This window comes from Herpailurus yagouaroundi, unplaced genomic scaffold (genome assembly GCF_014898765.1).
Source record: "Herpailurus yagouaroundi ecotype Mexico unplaced genomic scaffold, PumYag 163, whole genome shotgun sequence".
In the NCBI taxonomy this organism is placed as follows: Eukaryota; Metazoa; Chordata; class Mammalia; order Carnivora; family Felidae; genus Herpailurus; species Herpailurus yagouaroundi.
The window spans coordinates 24,032,174-24,052,667 of record NW_024412404.1 but is presented as its reverse complement, the minus strand read 5'-3'; positions in this window follow the sequence as shown (position 1 = coordinate 24,052,667).

The following is a 20,494-nucleotide window of genomic DNA, read 5'->3' as shown; positions in this document are numbered from 1 at the left end:
ATTTTATTTTATTTTTTTTTTAATTTTTTTTTTCAACGTTTATTTATTTTTGGGACAGAGAGAGACAGAGCATGAACGGGGGAGGGGCAGAGAGAAAGGGAGACACAGAATCGGAAACAGGCTCCAGGCTCTGAGCCATCAGCCCAGAGCCCGACGCGGGGCTCGAACTCACGGACCGCAAGATCGTGACCTGGCTGAAGTCGGACGCTTAACCGACTGCGCCACCCAGGCGCCCCCATCATATTATTTTTAAAGATATTTAAGGGGTGCCTGGGTGGCTTGGTCAGTTAAGCATCTCATTCTAGGTTTTGGTTCAGGTCATGATTTCACGGTTTGTGAGTTCAAACCCTGTAGACACTGATGGTGCAGAACCTGCTTGGGATCCTCTCTTTCCCTCTGTCTCTGCCTCTCTCTCTCAAATAAACAAACTTAAAAATAATAAGTAAATATATTTAAAATAACCTCCCAGATAATTTTTGATGTTTTTGTTTTGGCTGATTCTTCTCAGATCTTATTATATCATCACTGCTTTTGCCTTTTAATGTTGGTAACCAAGAGCCCATTCTTCAAGCGGCAATGTCCACACTGTCATCTTATCACCGTTGTCTTTTGCTTGCATGCAAGGTAGTACCTTCATCTTTACTCAACCTGCAGTTTCTTTGCAGGAATTTTTAAAGCCCTTTGTCCTTTATGGAAAGCTAGTTTGGTTAAAACTAGGTAAGTGGCAAATCCACTTAATTAGGCGCACAGAAACTGCAAAATATCACCGTATACCAAAGGTGAACAAAGGGTAAAGCTCGACTGTCAACTCTTTCCTATTTTGGAAGCCGAATAGTTCATTAGCTAAACTTGAGGTAGGATCATCTGACATGTGGACCTAGTAAAGACATCAGTGTCAGTCCATATATCAAGTATTATTAAAGCTTCAGTTTTGTTTCTTTTTGATGAAATATGATGTATAATCCATTTTGGACACCACTGGTCAAGAACACTGCTTCTTACCAGGTGGTTCGTGGACCGACAAGACAATATTGTTTTGTCTTCCACCAACGGCTGACTTGGCTCACTGCCCCTTTCTGGCTCTTAAACAATGGCTGCATTTCCTCCATTCTTCCATGATATCCATTTTGAAATGTGTTCTGGCCTGAAAAATATGTTTGTAATGCACCTATGAGCCAGCATTCTATCTAGAAAATTTGTCTTTTCTTCTAAGTAGCATCTTTGAAAAATCCGAACCCAAGGGACTGTTTTGACTTCTGTGCTCAGAGGTCATTACTATGCGCCTTAGCAGAGTATGACAAGGAGAAGGTAAAAATGTGTCTTTGGGGTCAGCTGACCAACAGTGAGGAAACAGAGACAAGAGTACAAGATGGATGGCCAGCCTTGTTCTCAGAGCAGAGCCGGAGGGAGGGAATGCACACGCCTGATTCCAGGTTGCCTGGGACACTCAGACCCTCACGCTAACTGCCACAGAGTATCTGGAACTCCTCACAGGCCACTCTAATGAGCCAACCATAAGGACTTCACTCATTATGGCAGGTGAATAACACTCCTCTTCAGAACTCTCTCTTATAGTCACCAACCCTTCCATTTCCAGCTTCAGCTTTACATGGAGACCTTAAAGACCCAGAGAAGGTTAAGGGGAAATTGACACTGATACTTAACTCCCCTGTCTAGGGTGCTTGGAATTAACTCTGAGTGCATGAGTTTCACTAACATAAAAAAGAGATTTAAAACTTTATATTAAAGTCAATGAGCAGTTCAAGAAGGTTTGTGCACATGAGCATGACATAATCAGACCTATGTTTTAGAAACAACTCTGGCAGTGGCTTTCTTGAGAGAATGCCAAATGGTTAAAGTTCATTCTCTTGAAACACCCATATTTTCTGAGTCTTGCATCCCTGAGTTTAACTAAGTACCCCTTTGAAAGTAGAAGCTCTCTGGTCAGCAGTTTTAGTCTTCTGTATAGCGTTTGGTTTTATCTGTTGCCCATCTGTAAGGCCTTGGGAGAATCACCCAGTCCTATACCATGGGCCCATATAGAGGCCCCAAGGAAAATAAGAGCTCGGGTCAAGACTCTGCGACTACATATTGAGTTCCCAGGCCTCTGGAGACTTCCCTACCACACGCCTCCTTTTATTTCCACAGGAAAGAGCCTGTGCCTGTTTTTCTACATTGACATCAGGCCTCCCAGTAATAGACTTAGAAATAGGTTCTCACAACAAATAAGGGCCTCCATGTGTGACAAGGAGGGGAAATGTGGTCAGGAAACATATTGCAGTTCCAAGAGCTTACCGTCAACAATCACAAGGGTGAAAATGAGCTGAAAAAATTTTGAAAGAGCCTGTCACTGTTATTTCAATGCATGAGTTTTGGTAGATAAAAATTCAACAGCTTGCTTGTGAAAACTCCTATCTAGATGGATATCTCTCTTAGCCATCAAAATAATCAAGGAAAGAAGAATCAAAAAGGAAGAAAGGAAGGAGAGAAGGGGAGAAAAGGAAGCATATTTTTCTGATTCCATATTATGCACCAGGTCCTGTACTGGGCACTTTCTCATATGTAATTTACTTACACCCTACAATAACCCAGTGGAGTCAATATTCATACCTTACCAATTTTGGATAAATGTGATCATGTTAATCAAAATTGAAGAAGCTGAACATAATATGATCCAGAAAGGTAAAATTCCATTTTCCCTTTTAAGTCTTCATTGAAAAACTCTCTCCTTGCCTTACAATAGCCCAGATGATATATTCCTTCTATTTAGAAGTTGCTTCTGTTGTCTACCTCAAAATGTACCTTGATCCACTTAATGCTACTGTTCTGAAAACTGCAATCCTGAGCTACCTTCTCTCAAATAAGGCAAGACCCCCCTCTCCAGCAGTCTCTTTAGCTACACCAGGCTTTCTGGGGATATGTACTTCATTTCCCACACTCGTCTACCTTGTCTTCATGGTAAGATGCATGTTTTGATCCAAGGAGTACTGACAAAGTAACCAAAACTGGAGAATGAAACACAGAAGGCTTTCTGATAGTCCACCCCCCCCCCCCAGACACACACACACACACACACACACACACACATACTATTCAGGCATTACCTCCTGCTCTCCCTACACACAAATCCTAACTTCCAACTGCACTGAGCACCATGTCAGCCTTCATGCTTCCAGACTTTTCTCACAATGTTCCTGCCAGCTGAGATCCCTTACCTCATTTTTCCCTCTATCATTACAACAGCTCACACATGACTTCCCCTGGAAGCCCTCCTTAATTCCCCAGGATAGTCACACAGTACACTTCGATTGTGTTCTCACTGCATTTTTGTTGCTTTGTTCAGTAATTATTTATGTCCATGCTCATGAACAATGAGCTACTAAAGGACAGGGTACTTACTTATTTGTCTCCAGATCGTAAGGTGGCAGGACTCAGTAATATCCTCTCAATGCCTGAGGGAATGGAAAGCCACTGGGATCTCCACAGAAAGTATAGTACTATGTACGTGAAACTGCATCCCGGGATCCAGAGCTTTTGGACACTCTCAGAGGAAGGTTTGCATTTGGTGACCTGGCTGTTGCTAAGGGAACTTCTGGCTCCCTATTATTATTCTCTGGGTAGCAATGGCAAATGGACATAAAATCCATTTCGTGGAACAGCAAACAGCAATAGGTACCTTGAGGGTCTGGTACCTCAGACCCATGACATAAATCTGACATTTTACACAACTATGTCACTGCCACAAACACCCCAACTGCCCACTTCTTTTTGAAACTCACTTCCTATTCCAAATTGTTCTCCACGATTAAGCTGACATGTAGGTTTGAATTCTAATAAACGCTCCTAAACTTAGAGAGGCCAGTAAGACTTAAAACATTTAATTTAAGAAGAAATGATGGAGAATTACCCTTTAGACTAATGACCTTCTAATAACTATGGTAAAGAAGATTAAGCAGTGCAAACTATACATAGCAGGTGGTCAATAAATTCCCATTATTCTTCTCTTATCCCCAAGAGTTTGTGGATAGTAGAAGCCATACCTGGCTGTTCTAACAGGTGTCAATGCAGTTACCACAGTGACAGCAAAAAGCCGTTGATGGAATCTTAGGAGTTCCAGAAATTTCCAGTGTACTCTCTGGAGAAGGGTATTTTCACTCCAGAGTAAGTGATTCAATTGTTAAAAAAATGAGAAGTCAATGTCGTTCACTTTATGATTTATAGCTCGTTTCACCATGAGCACATCCATCGATGGAAGCAAACCCTTGTCAGAAAGAAAAGAACCCCAGAACAATGGTTTTCTGGAAGGTTTTTATGGACACTGACATCAGTAATTGGGGTCTTTCTCTCAATCAGGTGTCCTGGCACCAGGCCCATGTGCATCCTGACTGCCCTCTGACTAGGTCATTAGGAAGGGAAAGGAGCGAACACTGAATATTCCACAGCTTGCATTGTGCCAAGTGTTCCCTATTATCTCTTTAAAAATTTTAACGTTTTTATTATTTTAATTTTTGAGAGAGAGAGACAGAGAGACAGAGAGAGGGAGGAGGAGAGGCGGAGACACAGAATCTGAAGCAGGCTCCAGGCTCCGAGCTGTCAGCACAGAGCCTGACATGGGGCTCAAACTCACAAAGCACAAGATAATGACCGAGCTGAAGTCAGACACTCAACTGACTGAGTCACCCAGGTGCCCCCTCTATGCTTTTTCTCATCCAGGAACCCACAGCTTTGGAAATAGAAGCCCCTAAGCCATGTGTGTTTTCACTCTGGCCCATCCACTGGCTCCAGCCCAAAGGTATTTTCCCTTCTTGCGAGCACTCTAAAGTTGTTTGTGGTTCTTGTTTTGTGAAGAAGGCCACCCTCTCGTTTGGACTTCTCCGTGTAACGACGCGCTGACCTGCTCCTGCCTACACCTGAGGACTAGACAAAAGACCTCTGCGCTTATTTCTATCTCTTTGTAGTCCTGCTGTCTGCCTGTAATGGTGAGAAAGTCCTCTTGGAGGCGCTATTTGTGCAGGCCACCATCCTAAACTACCCCAGGAGCCACCACTCACACTAAAACTTCTATGAATGGTGTCCCCACTCTCTGGAGGGCTGTCACGGCAGTTCTATATTTGGGTCCCAGGACGTATAGTGATGCCTGATATTTGGACAGCACAGAGCACTAGATGCTCCTGTGCCCTCTGAAATATATCCGCCCTGAATTGTGAACAAGGATCGGGAACCAAGACTCAATAAAGACAACTGTCCCCGGGCAAGGTCTCCCTGAAAATCGCCCTCAGTTTCCTGTACCCATGTGCTCTAGAGCTATGTCATCAATCAAATCAATGTTTCCTTATTGTTATATCATACATGTCACATCATACGGATGAGGAAGAAGGCAGCGTGGAGTCCTGGGAGAGGCACATGGATGGATCTTGGGAATCATCAACCCTATGGATGTTATACAAGCTGTTTTGCCTGTATGAATATATCTGGATTTTTTAAGAAAAGAAATTTCCACAGTTTTTATCAATTTCTCAGTGGGTTGAAACACAAAATGGTTAGTAACTAGGAGTCTAAAGGTAATTCAGCTCTCATAAGCACATTTGGACATTACAATTCATCACTGTTTGGTAGTTTATGGGGATTACCAGCTGCTTTTGTCCTCACAGGTTAGGAAGCCCCAACTTTTTTTTTTTTTTTGTCTTTCTTTTACTACACTTGAATTTCTCTTTCCCCACTTCCTGTGTCCCTCTCCAGGCTTTCTATTTATCTATGTGCAAACACAGCTGCTGGCCCAAATTATCACGCAAACGAAACATTTCATTTCTCATTCTGGGAGTATTAATGGCAATAGAGTCTGTAAGCTTATCTTGTCTGTGTCCCAGGAATGTGAGACGCCTCCAACAAGGCAGGTTTTCTTTTTAAATAAAGCAACCGCACACTTGTCATATCCTTCCCTGATAGAACGGTTTATCTTCCCCAGCCTGTGTGCCCTTCATCCTCTGGAAGGCATTTGCAGCCAGGAGAAGAGGCCCACAGCAGGGCCAGCCGTTGGAGTCCATGCTTCACACTGGTCTCTTTGTCACCCTTAGTAATTTACTGCAGTTTTCTGAGTACAGTAAGTGTCTAAATGGGAAGGCAAAGCCTTTACCAAGTCTCCTCACAAATGTGCACAGAATACTCTCCTGTAATAAATTTCACAATCTGGGGCATAAAATAGTAGTATCGATAGGTGGTTTTCTTTTTTCAATTTTTTCTGCAGTCTAATTTTTTTTGTGCAGTGAGGATAGAGTAACTGTGGGCTACCAGTATAAACATTTCCCCATCAAGGCAGCAAAACCCACAAGTGATTAATTATGTAAAAAGGTTGATTAGTAAAGAATTACTAGCCTGACACTGTGATATTGCTGTATAGTTTTTAGGTTTGCATAAACATTTTCAGTTGTTGATCTTCATAACAACCCAATCAGGGTGACAGAGAATAGGAAGTTAGTATCATATTATATAGGCAAAGACATCTTCAATGACGTGAAATTTACCTCCTATGCTGATAGCTAAGAAAGACTGGATTTTCTTAAATAAAATTCCAGTGTTTATTCCATGATATGGCACTGTGTCTCAAATTTAAGAGTATACAAATTCAACATTAGTGGACCTACGATCACACTCTGACAAGAAGACTCAATTTAGTCTGCACATTTCAAAGATAAGAATGTAGGATTTGCAAGGGGCCCTGGGTGGTATAATTTTAGGATAGTTATATCATCCTAACAATCATCAGAATCTTATAAGATCTTTTTCTGAAGTCATGAATAATCAAAGTAGTTACACAAGTGAATCAATAGTCTCCTTTGCTTCTCTCAAAAGAACACAAAGAGGGGTCCAAGTACTATTTCACAGTGTTTCCTCTGATGACACTAGGGGACTCTGCACAGAAATCCCAGAACCCACAGCTACTCCACAGCAGCATCCACGTCAGGCTCCCAACATCCCTCCCTGAACTCAAGAGATGGCTCTCTTTACTTCCCTCCTTTAGACACCCTGCTTCCCCATTTTTTCTTGTGTCCACTGACATAGACTTTCTGACTAAACACTTCTGACTTCTCTCCTAAATATCAACCCAAAGGCAACATAGAAGTAAATGGAGTGAGAAAAATAAACAAGAGAATTTTGCATTCTTTCTGGTGGCCTGTGCAATTACACTGCAGATACAGGTACGTTGCAGGGACACAACAACAAGAAAAAGAAGTATCTTTGCATGCTAATTAAAGCATTTCACTTCTCCCTCTTCTTCACCCCAAATATTCCTCAGTTCTCTATTACATATTTTATGAAATCATCTGATTCAACCAACGTTATTTAGATTGTGGTGGAAAAGAACTCTGTTTATTGAAACTAAAGTCATTTCATGGTTAATCATTTCATGTTTCATAGGTCCTTGTCCCTTCTCTATTCTAATATAAATGGCAGCACTAGTCAGTCCTCAGCACCCCAAGGACCTCAGTTCCCTCGTCTTTCTACCCTCCAATTCCTTTGCTAATGAGTCTAAGAGAAGCTTCAACTGCCAGGACAAAGATTCTGCTGCCCTGGGTATTGATAGGCTTTAGGCTTCTGTGCAAATGCAGATGGAGAGGGAACTTGAGGGCACAGAGAGGGACAAAAAGCTACTATTCTTAGCAATTTGTAGAAAAGAACATTGAAATGGCCAAGAAACATACAAAAGATGCCCAATCTCACTGGTAATTAAAGAAATTACAATTTGAGCCACATACCACATACACACCAGCAAATCAGCAAAAATTGTAAAGTATTACAATTCCAAGTAACGATGAAGGTGCAGAGATGTGGAGACATGAATTACACTGTGGACGGGAATGCAAACAGGTGCCACCACTTTAGAAACTATCGGGAAACGTTTAATAAAGGTGAAAAGTTAGATACCCTGCCACCTAGCAACCCAACCAGCATATATATTCTATAGTTCATCTTAAAATGGTGTCATTAGGAGCTGTATGTAAAAATGTTCACAGCATAATAGATAAGTAAATTGTAACATATTCACATAACAAAATACCATGTAGTACTGGAAGTAAATGACAGAGCCAGGAACATCAACATGAATAAATAAGAAGTCTTAAAAACAGAGTGTTGAAGAAAACAACAAGGCAAATTGTAAAAGAATGTTTTCAGTATAATACAATTCACATGAAGTTGGAAAACATGCAAATTAATACCACATATTCTTTATGGATACCCAGATGGGTAGTAACAGCATAAAGAAATGTATGAGTGTGACAACAGCAAATCAGTATACTGAGCACATTTTGGGGGGAAGACCTCCAAATATTGCCAACTGGTTAGGGGTATGCAGGAGCCCCAACTATGTATAAAGTTTCTCATGATTTGTTATTTTAAAACTCCCAGTGCCTTGACTGTACGTTGGACCTGACCACATTAATCACAGCTTGGCTCCTGTCACTCAGTTGGGTTCTGGAACTTGGGATCGTGGCCGTGCCACTGGTAGGATGGAGGTTGGAGTGGTCACTGCCAGAGGAAGCCAGGTGAAAAGGTCTATTAAGTTGGATATGTTCCGTTGGTCTGCCAAATAGAAGGTCAGCAATTCCTCTTAGAATGAAAAAGTCACGAATGGAAAAGGAAAAGAAGACAGGACACTCAATGTGGTTCAACATCCTCTCTGGAAGCTTAGTTGCACATCCCATTAAAGGGGAATTCACTCTGGCATAGAAACTAGTTTTCTGTGCAGATGTTTGGCTTTAATGTGCCACTTAGGCTGCAACAAGGGAGGCCACACCTAGAAGGCACAGCAGGATCCTCCTGGCTAATAGGTCCTACTCTCCATCTTAGGGGACCACAGAGTAGAAGGGGCTGTGACACTAGTTTCCAAGTCAACAATTTAGCAGTGCTTATTTCTCCACCACTACCCTTGGTAAAGAGAACTACAAATTGCATTTCTGGGGTCTTAGTGGCTCTGAAACAGGTACACATGGGCCCGGGACATGTCTCTCATCTCAAACAAGCTGCTCTTCAGCCGAGTATGAGATCCTGATCTGGAGATGAGCTACTACCTGTATAATTCAAGCAAAAGCTAGATGAAGAAAATGCACAGGAGATCACGTCAGGGAAATAGGGTGAAGGCAGAGAGGTGGGGGAAGGTTGGGGAAGCCATAGAGATATTCATCCGGCTGGTGAAACACTTGTAGAGCAAAGTGTGATCATCAAGTGGTACAAGTGGAAAGGATGGCAACAGATCATTGGAGGACAAGATAAGGAACCCATGTTTTGACTTACGGGCAGTGGCAAGTATGGGGTACTAAGCTGTGATTAAAAGGTACTATGATGAAATCATACGGTATTTGTCTTTTTCCGTCTGACTTATTTGACTTAGTATAACACCCTCCAGGTCCATCCATGTTGTTGCAAATAGCAAGATCTCATTTCCTTTTTTGATGGCTGAGTAATATTCCTCTGTGTGTGTGTGTGTGTGTGTGTGTGTGTGTGTGTGTGATTGCGTGTGTGTTCTTTATCCATTCACCTATCAAGGAGTACACTTGGGTTGTTTCTTCCATATCTTGTACATTGATAATGTCACAATAAACAGGGATGCACATGTTTTTTTTGTTTTTTGTTTTTTTTGATTTGGCATAAAAACAAAGCAAATGAACAAACAAAAAAACTCTTAAATACAGAGAACAAACTGATGGTTGTCAGAAGGAAGGTGGATGGGGGATGGGTGAAGCAAATAAAGGGGATTAAGGAGTACAAAATTCCAATTATAAAATAAGTAAGTCACAGGCTTTGGGAAAGTACAGCTTTGGGAATATTATTAATAATATTGTAATAACGTTGTATGGTGACAGATGGCAGCTACACTTATTGGGGCAAGCACTGAGTAATGTATAGAATTGATGAGTCAGTATGTTGTACATCTGAAACTAATATAATATTATATGTCAATCTAAAAAATAAAAAATAAATAAAAAGTAAAAAGGCACTACAATGAGCTAGAACTTAGAAAGATCTCCCTATGCTACATCTTTTGCTGTATTTTCCTATGCAATTCGTTTTCCTTACTTTGCCTTAACACACCTCATTAAACATCAGCATGAAACAAGTGAGCAGGGCCTAGGAATCTGCAGGGACAGCAGTCACTTAACACCCAGCGAGCAGGTCGAGGAACCAGCCATCAGGGTGGAAAGCAAAGTCACTTCCCTACAGAGGAAGACATCCATCTCCTCAGCCAATGAGTTGGATAAGCTTTGGGCAAATGACTTCCAACCACAGGGGGTTGCTGATCTGAAATGAAATGAGCCACCAAATCACTGGGGCTTTTATGATCCTGGCTAATTGGATAAACTCTCTTTAAAGGCTTTGGAAGATGCCAAGTAGTCTTCTGTTTTGTCACACTTTCAAAGAAGCAAGGACCTTCCAGCTGTTGAGAGTTGATCCCTGCTGCATCAAGCCATGCCATGGTATCCTAGAGAGGTGGAACATTTCCTTCCCTAGGATAAAAGAGAAACCCAAGAGAAAAAGAAAACACAAACACTGAGTCTTCTAAATATTTAACCCAAGTCTTAGTATAAAGATTCTCAAAAGCACATTCAATATCTTCTCATCTCATCTTAGGTATTGAGGAGGGCACCTATTGGGAGGAACACTGGGTGGTGTATAGAAACCAATTTGACAATAAATTTCATATTAAAAAATAATAAAATAATAAAATAAAATAAAATAAAATAAAATAGAAATAGGGCTCTCATTCATTTGAATTCTGAGGAAAGAGAGAGAAATCTTCACATTCTTAACTGTAAGATTGATGTGAGTGCTTTCCCATGGAAAGCTTCTGGCTTTGAACCTCCCCAACTATAGACTGCTTTGACACAGGAGAGTAGAGAGTTTGGCACAAACTGCATAGGTTCTCAGCATGGTTCTGCCATGCTCCAATTCTATAATCCTGGACACATAACCTCCATATGACTCAGTTCCCTTATCTGTGAAATGGGGAAAGTTAATGATCCTACTTCCTTAGGGCTGAAGTAAAGATGGAATGAGTGCTGAGTGCTCAACAACAGTCTCCAAACAAACCCATTATCCAAATCATCAATGATCAGGGCGTGAGTATTTAAGGTGAAGAAAAGCGGGTTCCATTTCAAACCACAAAATAAGCAATTTAATAAACCTAACAGCAGATACGTCTGTTCCCCCTCAAATCCTTCTGTGGCTGCTAATGTTTGGAACCCCAGAGATTTGAAGTCCCAACCTTGCAAATCTAATTCTCATGCAGCTTGGGCCCATGCTGTGGTCTTCACTGTTCCTCCTCAACCCTTTCTTCCTTTGAGAAACTAAGCTCTTTCTAGCCCCCAATCCCAAGAGTCTACACCCATGGCTTCTGTTAACGTCCCCAGAAATAAAGGGAAATTAAACTAACACATTCTTTGTCTTGTTATTTTCCTACCAGGAAGCTGTTAGAATTTGGACGTTGCCCAGCTGCCTCATTTAATGTTTTGCTTTCAACCACCTGTCGCCTATTTATTTTTAAGCACTTGTTGTTTACCATTATTTGATTTTTGGTAAATTAGCTTGTTTTTCATGTTATTGTCATTATCTCATTTCCTTTGTGATTTAATATTTTTGCATCTCACAATACTTCACAATGCTATCGATTTTTAAAGAATTGTTTTCTTTTTCTTAGGCATGTTTCCTTTTTTTCTCGTCTGGTGAGAGTATTGATTATAGCCTGAATCAGGACTTCCAGGATTAGCATAGAAGCAGGCATTGATTTTTGTTGTTTCAGTTTTTATTCTAAAAGTTTTCTCCTTTATATGCATTTTTCTGTTTGTTTGTTTGTTTGTTTGTTTGTTTGTAGTTTGGAAAGCTGTGACACAGAAAAAAAGTGTCCAGATTGAATTAATCCTCATTTATTATCAGTGTGAAAAGCAAACAGCCAGCATGTGTATCATCCAAACATGCACACCCTGGGCATTTGGGGAGCCTGTTCCCTTTCACTTAACTTTAACGATCAATACAAAATGTTATCTTGGACTGTTTTTCTTTTATATTTTCCTTTTAAAATTTTATCTAATTATTTCCTTTTATGCCATTTCATTATTTTAGTACTTTTCTTCAAATTTTTCATTAGCATATTCTGTATGGACCTAGTCTTTTCTTTAAATTTATTAGTAAATTTTTATTTTTAAGACATTTTCTGTTTAAGTACATTTAATTTTCTCTGTGTAAATATGTACTGTATTCTTTGTGTGAATATTTTCCTCTTATTTGTTTTAGCGTATCTTAACTCTTTAATATTTGAAATCTCATAATCCTTAGAGTTTCTGTCATGTTTGTCTTACTTGCTCTTATCCTATTTTATAATTTTAGTAGATTTTAATTATACATCTGCCTTTACGTGTTATTGTTACATTATATATTTCTGACCTTAGGCCATTTTATTCATTTGTATAGCAGTAACTTAAAAGAGATTTAATATTCCTACACACATAAAATATATTGAATGCTCAAAAATGTTAGTTCTCCAGGGGGCACCTGGGTGGCTCAACTGGTTAAGCATCCGACTTCAGCTCAGGTCATGATGTCATGGTTTGTGAGTTCAAGCCCCACATCGGGCTCTCTGCTGTCAGCACAGAGCCCTCTTCCGAACCTCCGTCCCCATCTCTCTTTACCCCTCCCCCGCTCATACGTGTATGCACTCTCTCTCTCTCACTCTCTTTAAAATTTTTTTTTCAACGTTTTTATTTATTTTTGGGACAGAGAGAGACACAGCATGAACGGGGGAGGGGCAGAGAGAGAGGGAGACACAGAATCGGAAACAGGCTCCAGGCTCCGAGCCATCAGCCCAGAGCCCGACGCGGGGCTCGAACTCACGGACCGAGAGATCGTGACCTGGCTGAAGCCGGACGCTTAACCGACTGCGCCACCCAGGCGCCCCTCTCTCACTCTCTTTAAAACATGTAAACATTTAAAAAGAAATGTTAGGGGGTTCCCAGGTGGTTCAGTGACTTGAGTGTCCAACTCTTGATTTTGGCTCACAGGTCATGATCTCACAGTTCGTGAGATGGAGTCCTGCATCGGTTCCGTGCTGACACTGAGGAGTCTGCCTGGAATTCTCTCTCTCCCTCTCTCTGCCCAACCCCTGTGTGCATTCTGTCTCTCTCAAAAAAAAAAAAAAATTAAATTTTTTTAAATATTAGTTTTGTACTCATTCTCTCTAGCCATATAAGATCTATGTCATTGTGTCTACTTTTTACTTTTAAACCTTTAAATACTTGTATTATTTAATTTCAGTTTTATTACCTCATTTTTAAATTATATTCTATATGTACATATATTTCTTTTTCAGAACAGCCAAATCCAAATATGTCCTTTTGGTATATGCAAATATGTTAAATTGTACAAAGAATAAAAAGTTAGCTATGAGCTCTCTGCTCAGATAACCTCTGTTGACAAATAATTCATGCGGTATGAATATGAGAACATTCAAACAGTTTAGAAAACTAGAAAATAAAAAGCAAAATTATCTTCTGTCCATTTACACACCTCTTGTGAGAGCTGACCAAACTTGTATCCTCTAAAACCACTTTTAACAGTAGGTTCCTATCACTCCAGACATTTATTTGCACAAATGTAGCTACAAAGACAAAGAATTTCTCTCTTACTTGAATTTAATAGGAAAAAAAATGCTAATGTGAAATTAAAGGCCTCGCCAAACTTTAAATAAATAGTTCTTCACTAAAAGAATATTACTTTTAAAAGTTTCTTTTTTAGTTTAAGAAGTAATATTATGGGGACGCCTAGATGGCTCAGTTGGTTAAGTGTCCGACTTCACTTCAGGTCATGATCTCACCATTCAAGAGTCTGAGCCTCAGGTCAGACTCTGTGCTGACAGCTCAGAATCTGGAGCCTCCTTCAGATTTTGTGTCTCCCTCTCTCTCTCTCTCTGCTCCACCTCCTCCCTACTGGTGCTCTGTCTCTTTCTCTCAAAAATAAATAAACATTAAAAGAAAGAGAGAGAAAGAAAGAAAGAAAGAAAGAAAGAAAGAAAGAAAGAAAGAATATTATGAAAAAAAAATGAAGCTGAAGTCATCACTCATTTGTTAATAACATGTTTATGTTTGAGACTGCAGTATTTGTATCCCTAAAGATAAGGAAATTAGGTCCCCTATGCTTTTCTCCAAGGTCCTCCCAAGTTCCATGCATTAGATTATTAACCTTATTTTGTAATGATTTATAACACTTATTTCTCTTTTTGGTTCCCACTTTATTGAGATACAATTGCCAAATACAAACTGTATGTATTTAAGGTATACAATGTGATGCTTTGATATACATACACATTGTGAAATATCATCACAAAGAAACTAATGAACATTTCCATCACCTCAAAGTTACTTTAGTGTATGTGTTGAGACTATTTAGGATCTATTCTCTTCTTAGTGCTCTCAGAAAACATTCCCACAGACAGCTGGCTCTGGACTCCTATTTGAGTCAATGCCCTAGATGCTTTTTTCTGTCAGTTTCTCTGTCCCTTCATTTTGACTCATCGAATAATTCATTAGTGCCCAAGCTTTTGTCTTGATTTCTTTCTTTAAAAGATTATCTTTATTCAAGTTTTTTTTTACCAAAAGTTTTCTGTTCTACTTGTCTTTAATTTCTTACCGGATTAACACACTGAAAGATTTGACAGAATGTGGAAATAGGTATAGGAATGTTCCAAGTTCTTAGAAAAGGTGGGCAGCTTTTCTGGCTCTTATAGCATTTTTCAGTTCCTACTATACGTGACAATAAAATGATGTGATCACCCTGTGAGGCAAAACATAACCGTAAAAGTATTTTCCCCTGGACAACCACATATCATGGGTTAAATCAACTACTAAAGTGTTAACATGATTTTCCAGAAGAGTCTCTTATGTCTGCATCTCCTCAATTCCTGTTTAGTTGCAAGAGACAAGGAAAACTAGCTAGAACTAGGTCATCTCACAAAGGACATTGAGAGTGATAATAGTGACATTTTGTAAAAATCAGTCTCAACGACAAAAGCAAAAACCTCCTTAGGCAAAACCTGCTTGCTTAGAATACCATATAACCATAGGAATTGGACACCAAATTCATCCCTGACTCTGGTCTCAATGCCACACTCAGCACTACCTGTTTACAAAAATGACAGATTTTTAATGACAGATTCTTGGATTCTATTTGCCCATATTCCAAAGGGTGAATTTGATCCCATTTGGGTTACAGTGGAGCCCTTTAAAATAAGCGTGACAGGGGCGCCTGGGTGGCGCAGTCGGTTGAGCGTCCGACTTCAGCCAGGTCACGATCTCGCGGTCGGTGAGTTCGAGCCCCGCGTCGGGCTCTGGGCTGATGGCTCGGAGCCTGGAGCCTGTTTCCGATTCTGTGTCTCCCTCTCTCTCTGCCCCTCCCCCGTTCATGCTCTCTCTCTCTGTCCCAAAAATAAAATAAACGTTGAAAAAAGAAAAAAAGAATTTAAAATAAGCGTGACAGAAAAAAAATAAAAGAAACAAAATCACCTCTGATCAAGATTTGTTTAATTCACTTCCACTACGTGCAAGGTATTATGCTACATACTTGAATGTTCTTTATAACCACTAAATAATAAAATTATTTTATTACAATTATATAAGCTGCTGCAATAGATTCAGGATACTAAAAATTAGCTGCTGGGTATTAGTCTGGGGATTCAGTGAATCCCTTAGGTTCCTTCCCTTAGAAGGTATTGATTTGAAAGCTGAAGAATAATTAAGGCATTGTTAGCAAAGGGTATGGGGGTGGTGAAGGCATGTGTAGAGGAAAAAACTTATACACAGGGCCCAAGTCACAAAGAACTGTAGCCCCCTCAAATACTTGATTGTTCAAGCCAATTTGACTAGGTAACAGTGAAAAAAAATTAAAAAGTGACGTAGAAAATTGCTAGTAAGGTATATAAATCAGACACTCCGGGCTCAGTAACTTGTGTTACTAATCTTGCTTTGTAACCTGAGAGTATCAGGAAGACACTGAAAGGCCACAAGCAGGGGACTGACCTGTTGACCAGTAACCCTGTACCACACCGGCTGGGACTGAGAGCCTGGAGTGGAAGGGGCAAGAGCAGACACAAAACCATGGTAAGGACACTCATGCAGGTTGAGAGATAATGGTAGCTGGGAGGTTGTAGATGAAGAGCAGCAGAGTGATCTGAAAACTATTTGAGGTATGGAATCAAAAAGATTGGGGACTGATATCCATGAGGATTGAGATTTTAAGACTGATGAGTTTCCTGTTTGAATAACCAGATAAACTAGATGAACAATTCAGTAGATAATTCATTGAGAAGAAGGAAATTCAGCACCAGAAAGAAAATCATCTGTTTCATGCTGGTTAACCACAGATTAATGTTGATCTCATTATCTAAACATCCCACTCATTTCATCTGGTAGACCCTTGGGACTGTTCACCACCAACTGAATCTTCTCAGTTGACAGCTCTTTAATTGAGTTCTTTTCAAATTCCAGGTTGTTTCCTGGATATAATTAAAACTAAAAATGTGGATTTAGATATCATTAGTACAGCTTAAGTTAAAGATTCTTAGTAGTACTAGAGAGGCATATTTATCTCAGAGTTGTATGAGTCCCAGGAAAATAGACTCCACTTATAAATTAGTTACCTCTTCAACCATAAATCTTCAGATCAAATATTTTAAATTAAATAAACCTTTTGGAACATATTCTTCTTCTACTGTCATTTTAAAAATGTATTTATTTATTTGTTTGTTTTTTTATTATTTATATTTCAGCTTGAGGTATAATTAACAAGTAAGATTGTAAGATAAAGTGTACACTGTGGCGATTTGATATATTATGGAAAGATCCTCCATATCAAGTTCATTTACCCATCTATCACCTTACATATTTATCTTTGGTTTTTGTTGAGAATGTTTAAGTTCTACTATCTTAGCAATTTCAATTAGGCAATACAGTGATATCAACCAGTGTTACCATGTTTTACATTAGAACCTTAGACTTGATTCATCTTATAGCTGAAAGTTTGTACCCTCTTACCAGACTGTCCCTATTACCCCCACCCCCAGTCCCTGGCAACCATTTTTCTAGACTGTTTCTAAGAGCTCTTGTCCTATCTTATCTTATCTTATCGTATCTTATCTTATCAAAGTTCACCTATAAGTGATAAACCAGGTACTATTTGTCTTTCTCTGTATTTCACTTAGCAAAATGTCCTCAAGTTCTATCCATGTTGTCACAAATGGCAGTACGTTTTTCATTCTTTCTCATGACTGAATAATATTCATGTATATATTAATTCATACAAGCACTTAAGTTGCTTCCATAGCTTGGTTGTTGTGAATAATGCTGCAATGATCACAGGAGTGCAGATATCTCTTTGAAATCCTGTTTTTATTTTCTTTGGATATATCTCCAGAAGTGGATCGTGTATCATATGGTAGTTCTATTTTTCATTTTCTGAGGAACTTCCATACTGGTTTCCACAGAGGCTAAACCAATTTACAATCCCACCAGCATTACACAAAGGTTCCCTTTTCTCCACATCCACGCCAGCACTTGTTGTCTTCTGTTTTGTTTGGGTTTGGGTTTTGGTTTATTTTGTTTATGTCAGCCATTCTGTTATAAGGTGATATCTCATTCTGGCTTTCATTTGCACTCCCTGATGATTAGTGATGTTGAGCACCTTTTCATGTACCTGCTGGTCATTTGTAGGTCTTCTTTGGAAAAATGTCCATTCAGTTTCCTTCCCCATTTTTTAACCAGACTAAGTGGTTTTGGTTTTTTTGTTTTGTTTTGTTTTGTTTTGTTTGTTTTTTTGGGGTTTTTTTTGGGGGGGTTGCTATTGAGTTACACAAGTAACTTTATATAATTGGATATTAACTACTTAACATACATATAAAAACTATATGGTATCATATTGAAAACAGACATATAGACCAATAGAACAGAATAAAGAGCCCAGAAATAAGTTCATGCATATATGGTCAATTAATTTACAACAAAAGAGCCAAGAATATACACTGGGGAAAGGATAGTCTTTTCAATAAATGGTGCTGGGAAAATTGGACATTCAGATGCAAAAGAATGAAACTGGATCACTATCTTACACTATACACAAAAAATCAACTCAAAATGGATTAAGCACTTGAATGTAAGACCTGAAACAGGAAAACTCCTAGAAGAAAAGTAAGCTCCTTAACATTGGTCTCCCTAACATTGATTTTCTGGATTTGACACCAAAAGCAAAGGCAACAAAAAGCAAAAATAAACAAGTGAGACTATATCAAACTAAAAAGTTTCTGTGTAACAAAGGAAGCCATCAACAAAATGAAAAGGCAGACTATAGAATGGGAGAAAATATTTGCAAATCATATATTTGAAACAGAGTTAACTTCGTTGCCATTTTAAAGCCTTTCATGATTTAAATTGCTCTTATCCTTGCAAAATTATTTACATTTACTTACATATATATAGTAAAAAGATTCAGAAGGATATATTTTTCCAAAGGGAGCCTTCTCCTCTCTCAAACCACATATCTGTCAAGTTGTGTCTACTTTTTTAGAAAGTGACATTTCTCCATACAATATTGCACATAGGAAACCGCCAAGTATCAAACAAAGATATTTTGCTACAACTCACTTTTATACAATTTATCAATTACCTAGCATTTGTAAAGAGTTTGTAAAACTCTCTGAAGTTTTTGTTGACCTCTCAATGGTTATTCATGAACAGGGAGTGGTCAGGGACAAAAAGTCATAAGTTCAAGACATTTGAGCTGTTGTCAGGTCAATGAAGGATGAGTAAAATTTTTCCAGGGCTACTGTAGGGTTACAGGGGTGCATTGCCTTATGAAGACTAATTTACACCATAAATTGTATTAGCAGTTGCTCAAATAATCAAAATCCAGGTATGAGTGTGTTTCTTTGGAAGGGATTTGTGTTTCCTAAGATAAAGTGTATTGGTCAGCTCAGGCTGAATAACAAAATACTATAGATTAAGTAGCTAAAACAATAGAAATTATTTTTCCAACAATTCTGGAGAATGGAAGCCCAAGATCATGGTGCCAGCATGGTCAGGTTCTGGTGAGGGTTCTCCTCTTGGCTTATAGTTAGTTACCTTCTTGCTGTGGGCTCACATGGCCTTTTCTTGGTATGTGCAGAGAGAGAGAGACAGAGAGAGAGACAGAGAGAGAGAGAGATTTCTCTCTTGCTCTTCTTATAAGTCTGCCAATGCTATTGGATTAGAATCCTACACTATGACCTCATTTAACTGCAATTATGTCCTAAATCCCTATCTCCAAATACAGTCACTGTGTGGGGGTTAAGTCTTCAACATACAAATTTTGGGGACACACACACACACAGTTAAATTCACAGAACAAGATAATATAATGAAAGGATTTCCAACGATGGTTTGAACATCTATAATTATTCAGAATTTCCACTTCCCTTGATGACAACAACAGATATGGATACTATCTAGTAAGAGGTGCTTAATTTGACTACTGACCACTAACTGTTGTTTCTCATGATCATACCATTCCTTAGCAGAAGTAAATGCATTTCTCTAGATTCTTACTAAATCTGGAATTGTTTCTTATTGGCAGTAATGACAATACAAATGAGGTATTCAAATATTCAGAAAATCATCAATTTTTTGGCTCTCTTATGTTTTTCTACCTGTAATGTGTTTAGTATTAAGGGTGACATAAGAATGTAGTTAGTTTCTGTCAGCATTTTAAAGCTGTTTTCCTAGCTTATCTTTAAAAAGGGGAGAGAGAGGGTTTAAATTTGGGGTGAGAAATCCCACATAATTTTATCATTGTGGTTCACTTATCTGTCCTGAAGCAAAACTTCTATGCAACTATACCACCTTCAAAACCAGTATTATAGGTGTACATGCATATACTAGAAACTATCATGTTCCCTTATCACTTACATTGTATTCAGTAAAATTTGTAAATGTTAGGCCCACATAATGCAGTGACCAATTCCAGTATGGACTGTTGTGACCCTCCAAAATAGGCAACTATCTTTGATTACTAAAGTGGGTTATTTAAAGTAGAAAGAAGAGAAAATTACTACTAAAATTGAATTTATTCATTAGAATATAAAGAATTTAAAATATGTGCTAGAAACTCTGCATAGGGTAAGGATGGGGTGGTAGTGGTATAAAGGTACAGACTTGGGTCTTTCTCAGAGAAATGTACTATTTCTTTTGTTCCTAAACCATCTACTCTGAGGAAGTCATAGGTAGAGTCTATGTACCAAGCTGATAGTCCTATAGAAACACTTTTTTAGGTGGGGAAACTAATGCTTTGACAGAGACAACTTCATTCCTGTCCTCATTCAATTCCAAGTCTAACTCAGAAGCAACTTAAACTCTGCATGTGTAAGGAATGTTTGCTTGTGTTTTTTCCTTTCCACACCAGAAAAATCTTACCTCTGAGGTCACAAAAT